The 18,490-nt window shown below is 37.1% G+C and overlaps 1 pseudogene; it reads left to right on the top strand.

Annotated features, from left to right (window-relative positions):
• Positions 1 to 10,882: 10,882 nt before the first annotated feature.
• LOC140954688 (uncharacterized) lies at positions 10,883 to 18,242 on the top strand (annotated as a pseudogene).
• The last annotated feature ends 248 nt before the right edge of the window (positions 18,243 to 18,490 follow it).

Below are 18,490 nucleotides of genomic sequence, written 5' to 3'. Positions count from 1 at the left end.
CAATTTCTGGTAGGAGTGTTCTTTTCCGATCTAAACCGTTCAGAATTTATATAACATCTGGATGAATAACATATCCGAAATCCAGACCAATCCAACGGTGAAATGATGATATAACGGCTGACGAACAAGGTTGTCTTGAAAGGTGATTTTCCAGAAATGTTCCTCTGGTGACAGCCCTCAAATGAAGTCTGATATTTACAATCCCTCCAGTCAAAATGTAGGTGACATTGAGCATAATAACATATCCAAAAATCAATTTAATCCAACGGTGGAAAGTCAAACTATGGCTACCGAAGTGCCTGCCCTATTGCAATCCCAAAACCCATAGTTTCAAATCAATTTATTCTTTCTATTTTTCAGCAAATCAAGCCATTATCATGCAATTAATCTCGAAATTCACATGAAAAATTACTCCCCCAAAATATTTATATGAACCCTAGAATTTTAAACTTGGGGGTTTTCTTTTCCTCATGCAAGAACAAGAGAGAAAAACGAAATTACTAAAGGGTATGTTGCTTACCTTTGCTACTTTAACTTATTTCAATGAATTCTTGAAAAAAATTTACAAAAATCATGTCCTCCTCTTCCAATTTCCAGCTTCTTGTTTTTGTTTCTCTCAAGCTCTATAACTCTCTAAGTTGTTATTTAATTTGTTTTCTTGGATAGAATCCTCCTAAGAACATTCTCTTTTGATTTAGCTTGAAGAAATGAAGAGAAAATGGGACAAAACAAATGGTCTCCCTCTTGTTTTCTTTTTCATTTGCAGAGGACGTGCTCTATTTTTAAAGAGAGGAGAGGAGAGTATTTGTTTTGATAAAATTACAAAAATGCCCCTTGTGTCATCTTCTTTCATTTACCCGATTTTCAGTACTCTTCGTAAATATTTTCCAACTATGATTGACACGAAATGTGAACTTAATATAAAACAATATGTCTGGAGATTCCTTACAAAATTGCAACCCGATCCAACGGTCGGATTGAGATATATCATCGATATCGTAAAACTAGACAATTAGTGTCTTTTACACTAAAATCTGAATTTCATGCATTAATTTATTTACTTAGATCCTCATGACATTTCCCCTTCATTTATACTCAATAAATTCAATATTACCACATTTATCATTAATTTTTCAGAATACGTGTTTTGACTGGGGTTTACATATCTTCTATTTTTTTTTCTTATTCTTTTATCCATTGAAACTCATCACTGGTTTCGCCAACGTTACAAGTTTTAAACTAAAAATCATGACTCTCTTTTCGACTTCAACAATATTTTTAAATTTATTTATGGAGATCATTCTCTCTCTCACATGACACATTTATTGTCATTCCTACTATTTATTCATTTCTTTCATACCGAATATCCATTACTCATTGAAACGTCATTACTTCAATCCTATGTGTTGTTTTTTTTTATTCTTTCTTTTTATTATTATTGTTATTATTATTTATTTTTATTTACAGGGTGATGCGAACCTCGTGATCACGTGGTCACGCAACCCACAATCAAGATTGAGATCTGATCCCGGAAAGCCGAAATAGGTCTGATATGAGTGCGACACAATGGAAACCTGCCCCAAGGCACCAACACTATTGGAATGAGTAGAATGACGCCACGAAGCCAGTTAATCTTCGATAAGTCAGATTCAGTTCGTTTAAGAACTGAAGAATGCAAGAATCACTCTCACACGTTAAAACTGAAAAATTCAGAATAATAATCACCAAAGCTGCCGAAATTGTGGCTTACATGAGTTTAAATAGTTCTTGAAAAGTTAACCCTAATGGACCCCTTATGTGGACTTATATGAGGTCCACTCAAAACTGGCCCAAAACCCTAAACTGAAAAGCCCTTAACCTGATCCAAACAAGCCTTGGACCCTAGCTCAAAACAAAGTTTTAATTAAGCCCAAACATTAAAGAAAATAATAAAAATAAGTAACTTGTCATTAAATACCACCAGCCCTTATTTCCTTGTGTAGCTAGGATGAATAAGGAATCCTTATAAGAAAAGGATTCTGAAACATTAATGAATCCTTGCCACACTAGGAGATTATATTGCAACTCATTAAAGATCCTTGTGGAACTAGGAAATTCCCAAAACCAGCTCCCACATCCTTGGAGGAAAAGAATCATAATCAAATAGGAAGTCCACAAGTCAAATGGAAGTAAATAACAAAATCCGTACAACCTCTGTTGACCAGTATTGGGGTGCCTTACCGAACTCCGATTGACCTGCAATTTTAACCCAAGGTAGTAAGATATGTCTGGAGAGTCCACATAAAATATTAGCCCGATCCAACGGTCGGATTGAGAATTATGACTGTTGCCGTAAACCTGGACTGTTGCGCTTTTTACGCCAAAATCCGAATCTGACCTTACTTGGGTCGTATCACAGGGCTGAACCGTATCACAGGGTTTTACAGTAATGTCTTAAAAGAGCCAAATCTTTTCATTTATGGGAGTTTACGGAGGTTGTTTCCCCTTGAGGAGATGGAGAATCGCAACTCAGTCAAGAGGTGTTTTGTAGGTCTAGACAAGTTTAATGTCTCAAAAGAGCCATATGTTTTGATCTGACCTTTGGATCGCGCTTATAATTTTACAGGAGTTTCTGGATATTGTTTCCCCTTGACGAGGTGCAGAATCGCAACTCGTTGAAGAGGTGTTATTGTAGGTCTAGTCAAGAGTAATGTCGCAAAAGGGCCATATGTTTTGATCTGACTATTGGATCGCGCTTATATTTTTACAGGTGTTTCCGGAGGCTGTTTCCCTTTTACGAGGTGGAGAATCAAAAATCGGTGAAGAGGTGTTTTTGTTGGTCTAGACAAGAGTAATGTCTTAAAATAGCTGAATCTTCTGATCTGACCGTTGGATCTCGCCTATATTTTTACAAGAGTTTCCGTAGGCTGTTTCCCCTTGAGGAAATGGAGAATCGCAACTCGGTGAAGAGGTGTTTTTGTAGGTCTAGACAAGTGTAATGTCTCCAAAGAGCCATATGTTTTGATCTGAACGTTGGATCGCGCCTATATTTTTACTGGAGTTTCCGGAGGTTGTTTCCCCTTGAGGAGGTGGATAATCGCAACTCGGTGAAGAGGTGTTTTAGTGGGTCTAGACAAGAGTAATGTCTGAAAGGAGCCATATCTTTTGATATGACTGGTGGATCTTGTCCAGATTTTTACAGCAGTTTCCGAAGGCAGTTTTCCCTTGAGGAGGTGAAGAATCGCAATTCGGTAAAGAGGTGTTGTTGTAGGTCTAGAGATGAGTGATGTCTTAAAAGAGCCGAATCTTTTCATCTGACCATTGGATCGCGCTTATATTTTTACAGGAGTTTCAGGAGGCTGTTTCCCCTTGACGAGGTGCAAAATCGCAACTCGGTGAAGAGGTGTTGTTGTAGGTCTAGACAAGAGTAATGTCTCAAAAGAGCCATATCTTTTGATATGACGGTTGGATCATGCCCAGATTTTTACAAGAGTTTCCGGAGGCTGTTTTCCCTTGAGGGGGTGAAGAATCGCAATTCGGTGAAGAGGTGTTGTTGTAGGTCTAGAGAAGAGTAATGTCTTAAAAGAGCCAAATCTTTTGATATGACTGTTGGATTGCGCCCAAATATTTACAGGAGTTTTCCGGAGGCTATTTTCCCTTTAGGAGGTGCAGAATCGCAACTCGATGAAGACGTGTTGTTGTAGGTCTAGACAAGAGTAATATCTTAAAAGAGCCGAATGTTTTGATCTGACCGTTGTATCTCGCTTATATTTTTACAGTAGTTTTCGGAGGCTATTTCCCTTTGAGGAGATGGAGAATCGCAACTCGGTGAAGAGGTGTTTTTGTAGTTCTAAACAAGTGTAGTGTCTCAAAAGAGCCATATGTTTTGATCTGACCATTGGATCGCGCCTATATTTTTACAGAAGTTTCCGGAGGCTGTTTTCCCTTAAGGAGGTGGAGAATCACAACTTGGTGAAGAGGTGTTTTTATTGGTTTAGACAAGAGTAATGTCGCAAAGGAGCCATATCTTTTGATATGACCGTTGGATCATGCCAAGATTTTTACAGGAGTTTCCGGAGACTGTTTTCCCTTGAGGAGGTGAAGAATCGCAATTCGGTGAAGAGGTGTTGTTGTAGGTCTAGATAAGAGTAATGTCTTAAAAGTGCTGAATCTTTTGATTTGACCGTTGGATCGCGCTTATATTTTTACAGGAGTTTCAGGAGGCTGTTTCCCCTTGATGAGGTGGAGAATCGCAACTCGATGAAGAGGTGTTTTTGTAGGTCTAGACAAGAGTAATGTTTCGAAAGAGCCATATCTTTTGATCTGACCGTTGGATCGCGCCCAGATTTTTACTGAAGTTTAAATTACATATTGTAAGAAAAACTAAAGCCTATGTTTTCAATAGAGGCATTTCTCTTAAAACATTTTTTGTTGTTACAAAAGATATTAATCATACCATCATTCCTGGCACTCCATTCATTGACATGATCACTCCATACCAAGCACATCAGAATTGTATTTCTTCCAAAATTAATAGCATCAAACTTGTTTTCCCATTCTTAGAGCAGTCTAAGACTAGAAATTTGAATTTAATTAAAGCATGCTCCATACATACTTATCATATTAATGCACTAATTCATGGAAAACAATTCCATTTACATGATTTACAAAACCATGTTTCTTTTTGTCGTATAGACAAACAACTACAAAACCCTAATTTACTAAAGAAAATCATTGATTTCCAAAATAAGATTGAACAACAGATCTGTTCAGACTTACCTAATGCTTTCTGGAAAAGAAAACAACACATAGTTGATCTTCCCTATTAAGATACGTTTTTCAGAAAACAACCCATTTTCTGACAACAAATGAGTAAGTCCGACCCAAGTTGTACCCAAAAAGTCTGGAGTCACTGTGATAACAAAATGAGAAAAATAAGTTAATTCCAACTAGGACTGTTACTGGTTGGCGCATGTGCATTGACTTTAGGAAACTTAATTCAATGACTAGAAAATATCATTTCCCTTTACCTTTCATGGATCAAATCCTCGAAAGAGTTGCAAGTCATGAATTTTATTGTTTCCTAGATGGCTATTCAGGTTACAATCAAATTGAAATTGCATTGGAAGATTAAGAGAATACTACTTTCACATGTCCATTTGGTACTTTTGCATATCAAAGGATGCCTTTTGGATTATGTAATGCACCAACCACGTTTCAAAGATGCATGCTTAGCATATTCAGTGATATGGATGAATGTTTTCTTGATATTTTTATGGATGATTTTTCTATTTTTGGTGATTCAATTGATGATTGTTTGACTAACTTAGAAAAGGTTTTGAGCAGGTGTGAAGAGAAGAATCTTGTACTGAATTGGGAAAAATGTCACTTTATGGTAACAAACGACATTGTACTTGGTCACATTGTTTCATCGAAAGGAATTGAGTTTGACAAATCTAAAATCGAGTTAATTGCCAACTTACCAACACCAAAATCTGTTAAAGATAGATCATTCTTAGGACATGCTGGTTTTTACAAAAGGTTCATCAAAGATTTTAGTGTAATATCTGAGCCCTTTAGTAACCTTCTAACAAAGGATAATATTTTTTTTGATCAAAATGTAAGTGTATAAAAAGATAAAAAAAAATATACAATGCTGGAGAGCTAGCAAGTTCAGAAACAAGGATAAACAAAAAGGGAACAAACTCCCTTAATGAGCTATACAACAAGCCACTGTAAAACAAATAAAGTAAGACCATGGTTATGAGAGGAACCAAATATTAGAAGGTTCCCAACCTAACACAAAGCAAAAGACAGGACAAAAGGACATCCTGATAAAATTTACAACAGAGAAAGATGACCAGATATCTCATACTGGTTTGGTGATCAAACCACGAGAGCAAGCCGCAAGCCGACAAGGAGATGAAACAACTACAGCAGCATCCACTAACATTAGAAAAAACACAAATCAGCGCAGAACCAGCCGAGAGCAGCAACGAGCTTTGACTCCTCCATGCAGAGACAACAACCTAACAACCAAGAAAATAGAGAAACGAAGAGCTCCTCCATGCAGGGACGAAGGGGAACACACAGATTCAGGACGACGACCATGCAAATTAATCCACGTAGAAACAACCCAGCCATCCATGCAAATTAATTTACTAACAGCCAACCCAGCCATCCATGCAAATTAATTTACTAGCAGACAACCCAGCCATCCATGTAGAGACGCAAAATGAAAGCCATGCAAACTAATTCACTAGCAGCCAAGAACAGAGGATAATGGCTATCCATGCAGAGACAAGGGACCTGACATTACAAGCAACACGTAAAGCATGCATGACCAAGGCTTCCCCATGCAATCACGTAGCAGGAGGAAATCGATTTGCCTGGAAATGAAAGACCATGAAAACTGAAATTGAAACTTGCAGGAGACAGTATCAACATGCTCGAACATGAAGACTGGGAGCTCTATCTTCCTGAAGACATAGGTTGAGCAGAAGAAAACCCAACAACAAAACCAACTGAAGCAAGCAACGAAGACTAGCACCTTTCTTATGCAGCAACGTGGTAAAGAGAGTGGTCTTTTTCATGGAAATGCAAAACTGTGTAGAAAAGTATTTGGAATCTTCGGAATGTGGCATCTACAGAGGTTGACTTCTGTGCAAAGATACGGTTGTTTCTTTCATCCCAACTTTCAAGAGTATTGATTGCAACAGGAATGCCTCCGTATTGTTCTACCAACTGGTTTTTGAGAGTACATATGGACTTCCATAGAGGTGATGAAACACTCCTTACACCCACAGCCCAGATTGTTGTCTGAGGAAGGTAGTAATGTGCCACCCAACGAATCCACAAAGAGTCGGATTTAAGGTGGAAATTCCATAGCTGCTTTGCCAAAAAAATTTTGTTTCTTGCCCTGATATCCAGGAGAGCCAAGCCTCCTTCCTGCTTGGGAAGGCAAACCTTTTGCTAGTAGACAAGGGCAGAGTGAGGCGAAAAGAGTTACCAGACCAAAGAAAGCTACAACAGATGATATTGATCTTGGTAATAACTATACCTGGAATCGAAAAGATACTGAGCCAGAATTGAACCATGCCATGCAGAACTGATATGATGAGCTCAAGGCGACTAGCATAGGAGAGGTGTTTCCCCATCCAACTCTGAATAGAAGATTCCAATTTCTGTAGGAGAGGGGAGAATTGACTAGCCAATAATCTATGAGGGCTTAGAGGGACCCCTAAATAACGGAAAGGAAAACTCCCTTCTAAAAAGCCAATAAGGCACAAGATGGCAAGCTTAACACTTTCCCCCAATCCACCAAAATATATAGAGGACTTCGCAGCATTAATGTCAAGGCCTGACATCCGACCGAAAGCAAGAAGTTGCTGGTTTAAAATGCTAACTGACTGCATATCACACCAGCAGAGTAATAGGACATCATCTGCAAAAGCTAAGTGGCTGACCCCTAGAGCACAACATTTGGGGTGGAAATTGAAGTTAGTGTGCTACGTACTCTAGATGAGCATCCTGGAAAAGTATTCCATACAAGCAATAAAAAGATATGGGGAAAGAGGATCTCCTTGACAAACTCCGCATTGCCCCTTGAAAAAGCCATATAGATTCCCATTAACAGAAACAAAAAAGGAAGCAGTCTCAACACATTGCATAAGGAGCCGGACACATCGAGGAGGGAAACCCAAGAGCAGCAGGACTTGTCGCAGAAAAGATCATTGAACAGAGTCAAAAGCTTTCCTGAAATCAATCTTAATAATACATCTAGGGGATACCTTCTTCCTCCCATAATGACATAAAAGCTCCTGTATGAGGTGGATATTGTAAGCTATATTCCTTCCTCCTAGAAAAGCATTTTGGGCAGGGCTGATAATGTCCTGCAGAACATGTGCCATTCTCCCCGCAAGAATCTTGGAAATAACCTTATAAATGACATTGCAACAAGAGATCGGCCGAAAATCAGCAGCCAAGTTAGCATTAGATGATTTTGGAACAAGGGCAATGATTGAAAGGTTGACTTGCTTGAGTAAATCACCCGATGCAAAGAAATCCTTGACCGCAACACAAAAATCACCGCCCATTATATTCCATGCTTTCTTGAAGAAGAGGGATGAGTATCCATCTGGCCCTGGGGCCTTCTCATTGCCAATGCTGAAAAGTGTTTGCTGGATAAGGTCATCTGTTACTGGTCCTAAAAGAAAATCATGAGAAGCAGCATCAAGACAGGGGCCACGTTGGATGACATCCTTATTGATGGGGATGGTTTGTTTTGAAGAGCCAAGGAGATTTTGATAGTATCGAACAAACTCCTACCCCACCTCATCAACCGAAGAAGTATACATGCTAGAGGGGACCTAGATTGCTGGAATATGATTTCTTCAATGCTTTTGGCTTAGCAAAGCATGGAAGAAACAAGTGCTTTTATCCGCTTCCTTTAAGAAAGTGAATTTGAGTTTCTGCCCATAGTAACTCTGCTCCGCCGACTTAAGGTGCAAAAGTTGTGATCTAAGATGCTTGTCTTGGGACTGAAGATGGATGTTATCACGGTCTTGATGCAAAAGGGATTGAAGACTATCTAGTTCTTCCTCAGCCCTGGTAACTCGTTGAGAGATGTGGCTATAATGAAGTTTGTTGAGCTCCTTCAATGGCCTTTTCAATAGTTTTAGCTTCCTACACAAGGTGAACATATAGGAACCATAAACATGAGTATTCCAGCATTGCTCAGTCAACTCCAAGAATTGAGAGTGATCAGCCCACATGTTAAAAAATTTGAAGTTCCTATTCCTGCAAGACTGTCGTGAACCCAATTGCATAGAGGAAAGGGAGTGGTCCGAGAAAGCCCCGGGGGTATCAAAATGCACATGAGCCTGCTGCTGCAAAGTGGACCAATGAGTGTTGACCATAACTCTATCAATTTTGCTCCAGACTGTCCATTTGACCAGGTGAAAAGGCAGCCAGTCGAGTTTAAATCAGTAAGACCCAGGTCTGAGCAACAATCCCTAAAGTCTGTAACCTCATAGCTGGACACAGGAGCTTCATTGTGTTTATCCTCCTGAGAAAGCACCGAATTAAAGTCACCAAGCACCAGCCAAGGAGAGTTAGGACTCCACCTTCGCAGGTCTTCCCATAGGGATCTCCAAAGAGAAATAGTGTTGAAACCATTAAAAAAAAAGATGTGAAACTGTAATGACTCTCCAAACAAGTAATGAGAACATGCACTACTTGAGCAGAAAAATTAAACGTTTACAGTGCTGGGGTTCCAAAAAAGAACAATTCTAGCAATGAAGTCTACCTCACTATTATTGATACACTTTCAGGACTTCAACTTAAATCTATGCATAAGACCAACTCTGGAAGAGGATAGCTTGGTCTCTAAAAGGCAAGAAACATCAATCTTTCTTTATTTTCATGAGGCTAACAACCTCATGCTGCTTCAGAGGGCTATTGAGCCCTCTGACATTCCAGCAATGGATAATGATCATTTGGCAGTAGTGGCAGGCGGTCCCCTACCACTTCCTTGGCCTTTGTTGGCATGCTTACGTCCTCCACTCCTAATAGAGACTCTAGCAGAAATCCCTGCATGTAACTCCACAACATGTACATTGTTGCCTCCGGGGCTTAGAAGTTTTTTGGTGTGCTTTCCTCTCATAATCTCCCATTCATCAGTTCCCACGTGCATGGGATCCAAATAGGTATCCTCAACAACTGTTTTGTCTCTATCATTCCACTTATTGTTGTGGACAACCTCTATTTTCCCTTTGTCATTCCCCTTATTGGTGTGTGCAGCCTCTGTTTGTCCCTTGTTGTGCCCCTTATTAGTTTGTACAGTCATCCCCAAACGCTGAAAGGCACTAACACGCCACCCCTAAGGAGGGCTAGTAGGAGGGGCAGCCGTATCTGAGGAGCCCTTTTTATCAAGATCAACAGGTGTAGAGAATTTAGTATATGCTCCAGTAGAGTGTCCAAGAACCCGGCAGTGCTTGTAAAATCTCGGCAAAGTTTCATAGACAACATATTGATTTAGAGTAGTGCCGTTAGGGAGGCAAATAGGGATAGAACTAGGCAGTTCATCCAGTAAATCAAGTTCAATTAAGACTCTAGCAAAAGATAACCGCTCCATAGTGGCTGTAAGCTTGTCACTCTGTAATGGCTTTCCAAGGACACAAGATATCTTGGAGAGACCCTGAATTGACCAGCATTTCAGTGGGAGGTTTGGAAATTTCACCCATACAAGCACCTTGGTCATATTTTTAGTAGAAATATTAAAGTATTCTGACATGAGTTGCAGAAGAAGAGGACGACCATAGACCGAATAAGGCCCTTCAGCAAGAACAACTAGTTTATCATCAACATTTTTAAATTGATACACTAACCAGCCAGATTCATGGATAGTTAACTTGACTTCACAGTGCCAAGTATCTGAGATAATGTTGCTCAAAGCTTTACAACTAGGAAATTTGCTAGCAACAAAGCCCACAATGCATAAATTCCAAATATCAGAGTGACTAGCCAAGTCATCATTAAGAAGAGTACAAGTTTTGATAGTGCTAATCTCAGAATAATGCAATAGTTTAGGGCAAACACCTGGGTTTTGATTAGATGCAAACAGATCACGCCATTTACTAGGGGCAGTCATAGGGGAGTTACTTGGAGAAGAGGCGTGTTGAGTAGCGGGAGCAGGATTGGAGGTTGATTTCCCCGAATCACCCAATGGTGGAGGAGGGACCATCAGCTCACTGCCAGAGGGCAAGTCCAGCTTCCCAATAGCAGGGATTGGAGTAAGGGAACGAAAAAACTTAGAACTTCCTCCAGATGCATACTCAGAAACAGAGTAGTCAACTTCATCTTCTTCAAAGGCATCGCAGTCAGAGCAGTCCTTAACCAGCACATGGTCAACGGTGGAAGGAGAGATAACGTTCTTCGTAACAACCAACTCATTCTCAGCACAAATCAAATACTTGTCAGGGCTGGTGATTAGTCCTTAAAAGTACATATTTATCAAGGTTTTATATCATCATTTTGCACTTAAAGTATCAATAACTCCTTAACTAAAGCATGTTTTATAATAACAAGTCTAATACTATAAAATGCCTTAATATATGGTAAATGTTCATCTTAAATGCAGACCTATCACATAAATCAAAGGATTGATTGATGAGTTCAAGTATGGAAATTAAAAGGACAAAGAGAGGGCCAAACTTAGAAAAGAGATGTTGGTGCAGTTCAAACTGGAACACTGTTCGGTAATTGGGTCATATCTCGAGTTCTAGATGTCAAAATGATCTCAAAGTTTTACACAAATTCAGTAAGACATAGGCCTACAACTTTCATGTGGACACCAACATCTAAGAAGGCCGTTTGCAAGTCTAAATTATAGCAACAACAGAGAAGTCTGAATCTGTCCTGCAGCCCAAACACTGTTCAGTGTTTGGTCCATATCTAGAGTTCTAGAAGTCCAAATGACCTCTTTTTTTTTTCCTGAAAATTTGAGTCAATTTACTACAACTTTCATGTTTTCAAGTGGTCCTAGTTCTAATGCTAGCAATTTCATTTTATTCAGACAAGAGTATAAGGATTTTCACAAAATCAAGAGTTGGCCACCCACTCAACAATTAGTCATCAAATCAATAATTCCAAATTTTGGCCTATAAAAGGAGGCATTTGCCATGTATTTAGGGGCTTGGTTGTTCAGATCAAGTTCATGCTCTTTATTTCTCTCTTTATATTTTTTTTTTGTAATTCTTAAGTTTTGCTTTCATTAATATTTTGTTTATGCTTTTCATTTCCTTTCCTTTCCTTAGTTAACTTGTATCTTATTTATGTTCTTGTTTTGTTTATTTATGTTTCTCTTCTTCATTATGTTTAGCTAAATTTATTATGTCAAGGTGAAAAGGTTACACTAATGGTGTAAGAATAAGTATAGTGTAAACTCAACATGGACCTTAATGTTTAATATTAACATGTCTTATCTTTTTATCTTACTAATTCTTAATACCTTGCTTGTTAAATGGTTAATCTAGATTTGTGTTGTATAACACTTGGTACAACAAATGCTCGGCACTCTCATAGCCCAACCGTATGGTATTACCTACACCTGTGCTATGAAAGGAACTTGATTTGTTGTTAACTTAAGTTAGCATCAGAAATTCCTGACAATATTTAAAAGTTTGGTGTTACGTAAATAAGATAATTAATATGATCATGTTAACAATTTATAATGAGCTATTAATGACAAATCATCCGATTGGAACCTCCTTCGTGTGTGGTTTCCAAATTGAGTAATAAGAGTTTATACTATACTTGTTTGAAATACCATTAGTAGATCCTCTAACCTTGACATTTGTTTTTATCATTGTTTAATCCTTACAATAATCTTTCATCTTAAAGTTCTCATTAATTTCTTCCTCTTCTCTTTTTATTATTACTACTACTACTACTATTATTATTATTATTTACATTCTTGTTATATTTTATGTATGTTAAGTATGCTCTGTGTTTGATCAAGGATCCTGACATTGTTGGTCTTGCCTTGTTCATTCGCATCAGAAATCTGTTTATATTATATAATATATCTCCTTGATCTTTTCATAAACTCAGTATATAGGCTGGAAACCTGTGACCCGATCTTTTAGATCATTCTCAGGTATAACAATGTCACATATTGAGTATTATTATTATTATTATTATTATTATTACTAATAATATTATTATTACTATTACTATTATTGTTATTGTTGTTGCTGTTGTTGCTGTTGTATTGTTATTTATAATTTATACAATTAACCTCTCTGTGGTTTGATCCCGGTCTTGCCGGATTATTTATTACTTCGACACTTCTGCACTTGGGAGAAGACATCAATCTTTTGTTCGTGTCAAGTTTTTGGCGCCGTTGCCAGGGAGGTAAATTCTTGTATAAATTATAGTATTTATTTTGTTTTCTCTTTTCACTTTTCTTGTATCTAACTTTGTTTCTTTTGTTTTGTTTATTTTTCTTTTGTTTTCTTCTTCCTTTTATTCTCTTTCTACACGTGCATGAGTGTTTGGTCACGTACATTAAGTGGTAGACTTTGTAGGGTATCCTCATCATTTTCAGAAAAATATGGTCGAAGAAGATAACCAGTCACTTCATAATGAGAATAATGAGAATAACCGTGTTAGGAAACTTAGAGACCACATGAATCCCACAAGAACAAGTGCACCCTCATGCATAGTTTTCCCTCCTGATGCATCTCATTTTAATTTTAAGCCAGGCATTATTCAACTTTTACGTTCTTTTCATGGCTTAGATCGAGAAAATCCATACTTGCATTTGAGAGAATTTGAAGAAGTTTGTAACACCTATAATGACTTAGATTGTAGCATGAATACCATTAGATTAAAGCTTTTTCCATTTTCATTAAAAGATAAAGCTAAAACATGGCTACAAAATCTTAGGTCAGGATCCATTCGTGCTTGGGATGATGCAACAACAATTTTTAAAGAAGTTTTTCCATCTCACAGAACCAACTCTTTCAAAAGACAAATCACCACTTTCACTCAAAAACCAGGTGAAACATTTTACCAATGTTGGGATAGGTATCGAGACTTACTTAATACTTGCCCTCATCATGGTTTTGAAACATGGAGATTGGTTTCATAATTTTATGAAGGGTTAACACCTAAAAATAGACAAGTGGTTGAATTTGTGTAATGGAACTTTTGAAGATAAAGACCTTAATGAAGCAATGGAGTATCTAAACTTGCTAGCTGAAAATGCGCAAAATTGGGACACTACGGGTACTTATGAGGCACCAAGTAAAACTCATACATCTAGTGGAGGTATGCATAACCTTAGGGAAGATCATGACCTCCAAGCCAAGTTTGCATCTTTAGCTAGAAAAGTCGAGGCACTAGAATTGAAAAAGAGTGGTCAATTAAAATATGTTCAAGACATTGTATGTCAAATCTGTGAAACAAATGAACATGCAACCAATGACTGTCCAACTTTGCCTTTTTTCAAGGAATGCCTCCTTGAACAAGCTCATGCTTTAAACAGTTTCCAAAGGCCCAATCATAACCCATACTCGCAAACATACAATCCTGGTTGGAGAAATCACTCAAATTTCAGTTGGAAAAGTGATAACAATAATGCACAAACTTCACAGCCACCGTTTCAAGCACACCATAATTTCCAAAATTCTCATGGATATGCACCTCCTTATGCTCCACCTCCTAGAAGAAATCTTGAGGAAACCAACATATGGATCAAGTCAAATCAGTCATCACTCTTCGCAGTGGTAAGGTTATTGAAAAACCCACTCTTGAACCTTGTGAGAAAGATGATGAGTCAATCTCTGAGGGTAAGGAAAGGGTTGAATCTGAACATTGTAAAGAAAAGACTGATTCTCCGCCAGCACTACCATTTCCTCATGCCATGACCAAATAAAGGAAAGTCAATCACAATTCTGAAATCCTTAAAACTTTCAAACAGGTAAGGATCAATATACCTTTATTGGATGCTATTAAACAGGTACCTTCCTATGCTAATTTTTTGAAAGATCTATGCACTGTGAAGAGAAAACTGAATGTGAAAAAGAAAACATTTTTAGCCGAACAAGTAAGTGCTATTCTTCAGAATAATAATGCTTTGAAATATAAAGACCCTGGTTGTCCTACAATTTCTTGCTTTATTGGAGAACATAAAATTGAAATAGCTTTACTTGATCTTGGAGCTAGTGTGAATTTACTTCCATATTCGGTTTTTCAAAGTCTCAATCTAGGTGAGTTAAAACCTACTTCTGTAACTCTTTTACTTGCTGATAGATCTGTAAAAGTGCCTAGAGGAATAGTTGAAGATGTGTTAGTACAAGTTGATAAATTCATCTTTCTTGTGGATTTTATTGTGTTGGATACACAACTTGTTGAAGCATGCAATTCAATTCTTGTTATTTTAGGACGTCCATTTCTTGCAACTTCTAATGCATTAATTAATTGTAGGAATGGAGTGATGAAGTTATCTTTTGGAAACATGACATTGGAGATGAATGTTTTTAACATTTACAAGCAACCTGGAGATGATAATGATTTACAGGAAGTAGATTTTATTGAAAAATTAATTTATGATGAATTTGAAAATTCTTCCAGTGAAACTGAGTTTAATGAATCTGAAGATTTGCAAATGGTTTATTTTCAGGAAGAGTCAAAGGCAAATAGTTGGAGACCAAAAATTGAGGAATTGCCACCATAATCAATTGAATCCATACCTTCAAGTGTTCAACCACCAAAACCCGATTTGAAGCCATTACCATTTAATCTCAAATACTCATTTTTGAGAGAAAATGCAACTTTTTCGGTAATAATTTCTTCCAAACTTAATGTTCATCAAGAAGGTAAGTTATTACAGACTCTGAAAATGCACAAAAATGCATTAGGATGGACCATAGCTGACATAAAAGGAATTAGCCCTTTGATTTGCACACACAGGATTTTTTTGGAGGAAAATGTTAAACCCTCTAGAGAAATGCAACGAAGGCTTAATCATAATATGAAAAAAGTAGTGAAAAATGAAGTCATTAAGCTTCTAGATAATGGAATCATTTATCCTATTTCTGACAGCAAATGGGTAAGTCCTACCCAAGTTGTACCCAAAAAGTCTGGAGTCACTGTGATAACAAATGAGAAGAATGAGTTAATTCCAACTAGGACTATTATTGGTTGGCGCATGTGCATTGACTATAGGAAACTTAATTCAATGACTAGAAAAGATCATTTTCCTTTACCTTTCATGGATCAAATTCTAGAAAGAGTTGCGGGTCATGAATTTTATTGTTTTCTAGATGGTTATTCAGGTTACAACCAAATTGAAATTGCATTTGAAGATCAAGAGAAAACTACTTTCACATGTCCATTTGGTACGTTTGCATATCGAAGGATGCCTTTTGGATTATGTAATGCACCAGCCACGTTTCAAAGATGCATGCTTAGCATATTCAGTGATATGGTTGAACGTTTTCTTGAAATTTTTATGGATGACTTTTCTGTTTTTGGTAATTCATTTGATGATTGTTTAAATAACTTGGAAAAGGTTTTGAACAGGTGTGAAGTGAAGAATCTTGTGCTGAATTGGGAAAAATGTCATTTTATGGTAACAAATGGTATTGTTCTTGATCACATTGTTTCATCAATAGGAATTGAGGTTGACAAATCTAAAATCGAGTTAATTGCCAACTTGCCAGCACCAAAATCTATTAAAAATGTTAGATCATTCTTAGGACGTGCTGGTTTTTATAGAAGGTTCATCAAAGATTTTAGTGTAATATCTAAGCCATTATGTAACCTTCTAATAAAGGATAATGTTTTTGAATGGACTGAACATTGTGAAGAAGCCTTTGTTAAACTTAAAAGCTTGCTTACTTACTTCTGTTCCTATCATTCAACCTCCTGATTGGTCATTACCTTTTGAAATAATGTGTGATGCTAGTGATTATGTCGTGGGTGCTGTTTTAGGACTAAGAAAAGACAAGAAACCCTATGTGATTTACCATGCAAGTAAAACTTTAAATAGTGCTCAAATGAATACACTACCACTGAAAAGGAATTACTTGCAGTAGTATTTGCATGTGAAAAATTCAGATCTTATATTGTTGGCTCACCTGTTATTGTTTTTAGCGATCATGCAGCGTTGAAATATCTTCTTTCTAAGAAGGATTCTAAGGCTAGATTGGTGTGGTGGATTTTGTTACTTCAAGAATTCGATATCGCAATCAAGGATAAGAAAGGCACCGAAAAATATTATCGCGGATCATTTGTCAAGATTGACAACTGATTTAAGATCTAACATCACACCAATTAATGACTACTTTCCTTTCTGTCTCTACAATGCCTTGGTTTGCTAATATTGTTAATTTTCTTATTTCATGACATTTGCCAGCTCATTGGAGTACTCAAGAAAAAAAAAAGTTCTTGAACGAAGTGAAGAACTTTTATTAGGATGACCCTTACTTATTCAAATATTGTCCTGATCAAATATTTCGAAGATGCATTCCCGACAATGAGGTAAGTAGTGTTATTAAATTTTGTCATTCTGAGGCCTGTGGGGGTCATTTCTCATCAAGAAAGACAACTGCAAAAATCTTACAATGTTGATTTTATTGGCCCACCATGTTTAAAGATACGCATGCATTCTGCAAAACTTGTGAAAACTGTCAAAAGTTAGGATCTACTTCAAAACATCACATGATGCCTTTAAATACTATTCTTGTCATTGAAATCTTTGACTGTTGGGGTATAGATTTTATGGGTCCATTTCCTCCATCATTTGGTTTTGTTTACATATTAGTCGCAGTAGACTATGTTTCAAAATGGATAGAGGCAATTCCAAGTCGTAATAATGATCATAAAACAGTGATCAAGTTTTTAAAAGAAATATTTTGAGTCGATTTGGAATCCCTCAGGCCATGATAAGTGATGGTGGAACACATTTCTGTAACAAGCCATTTGAGTCTTTAATGAAGAAATATGGAATCACACACAAAGTTGCCACCCCTTATCACCCCCAGACAAATGGACAAGTAGAACTTGCTAATAGGGAGATCAAACAAATCTTGAAAAAAACAGTGAACCCTAATCGGAAGGACTGGTCTTTAAGACTTAATGATATACTTTGGGCTTATCGAACTGCTTTTAAAACATCATTAGATATGTCACCTTATAGGTTGGTTTATGGAAAATCTTGTCATTTGTCTGTGGAACTTGAACACAAAGCTTATTGGGCTATTAAAGCTTTCAATTCAAACCTAGATGATGCTAGCCAACTGCGTAAGTTACAAATAAATGAGCTTGAGGAAATAAGAAATGATGCATATGAGAATTCAAAAATTCATAAAGCAAGAATCAAAGAGTTTCATGATAAGAGAATCTTAAGAAAAACATTTGATGTTGGTCAAAAAGTTTTGCTTTATAATTCTCGACTCCATTTATTTCCTGTAAAGCTAAGATCAAGATGGAGCGGTCCATTTATTGTGAAACATGTGTATCCTTATAGGGCCTTTGATATTGAGAATCCAAAGAATGACAATGTTTTTAAGGTAAATGGACATCGTTTGAAAGCTTACTTTGATAATTTTCCTAGTGAAATTGAATTTGTTGGTTTGAATGCTCCTGTATATAAAGGTTGATTGTTTTGTTTTTCTCACATTATTTTTGTGTTTCTTTTTCGTGTCACTCTTGTTTTGCTAGTCTTTCTCCAACCTCGGTCAAATGGCGGATAACGGTACTTCGTGACTCTTACGTCAGTTCTTTCAGTTTCCCATGATAACTGATATATATGTATATATTTGTTCAATCCCTTGTTCATTCTCTTTTCTTTGCATCTCTTCTCCACTTCTGTTTTGAAAAATGGACACCACTCTTGAAAAAATTGAAAAAGTATTTTCCCGCTCTACCTCAAAATGCAATTATAAAAATTTACCGTGCTATGTGTGAAAGATTGAGGTTGTTAATGAAACATGGAATTCCT

This window comes from Populus alba, chromosome 16 (genome assembly GCF_005239225.2).
Source record: "Populus alba chromosome 16, ASM523922v2, whole genome shotgun sequence".
In the NCBI taxonomy this organism is placed as follows: Eukaryota; Viridiplantae; Streptophyta; class Magnoliopsida; order Malpighiales; family Salicaceae; genus Populus; species Populus alba.
Note: the sequence above shows the minus strand (reverse complement) of the source record. Positions and strands in the feature narration are given on the sequence as shown.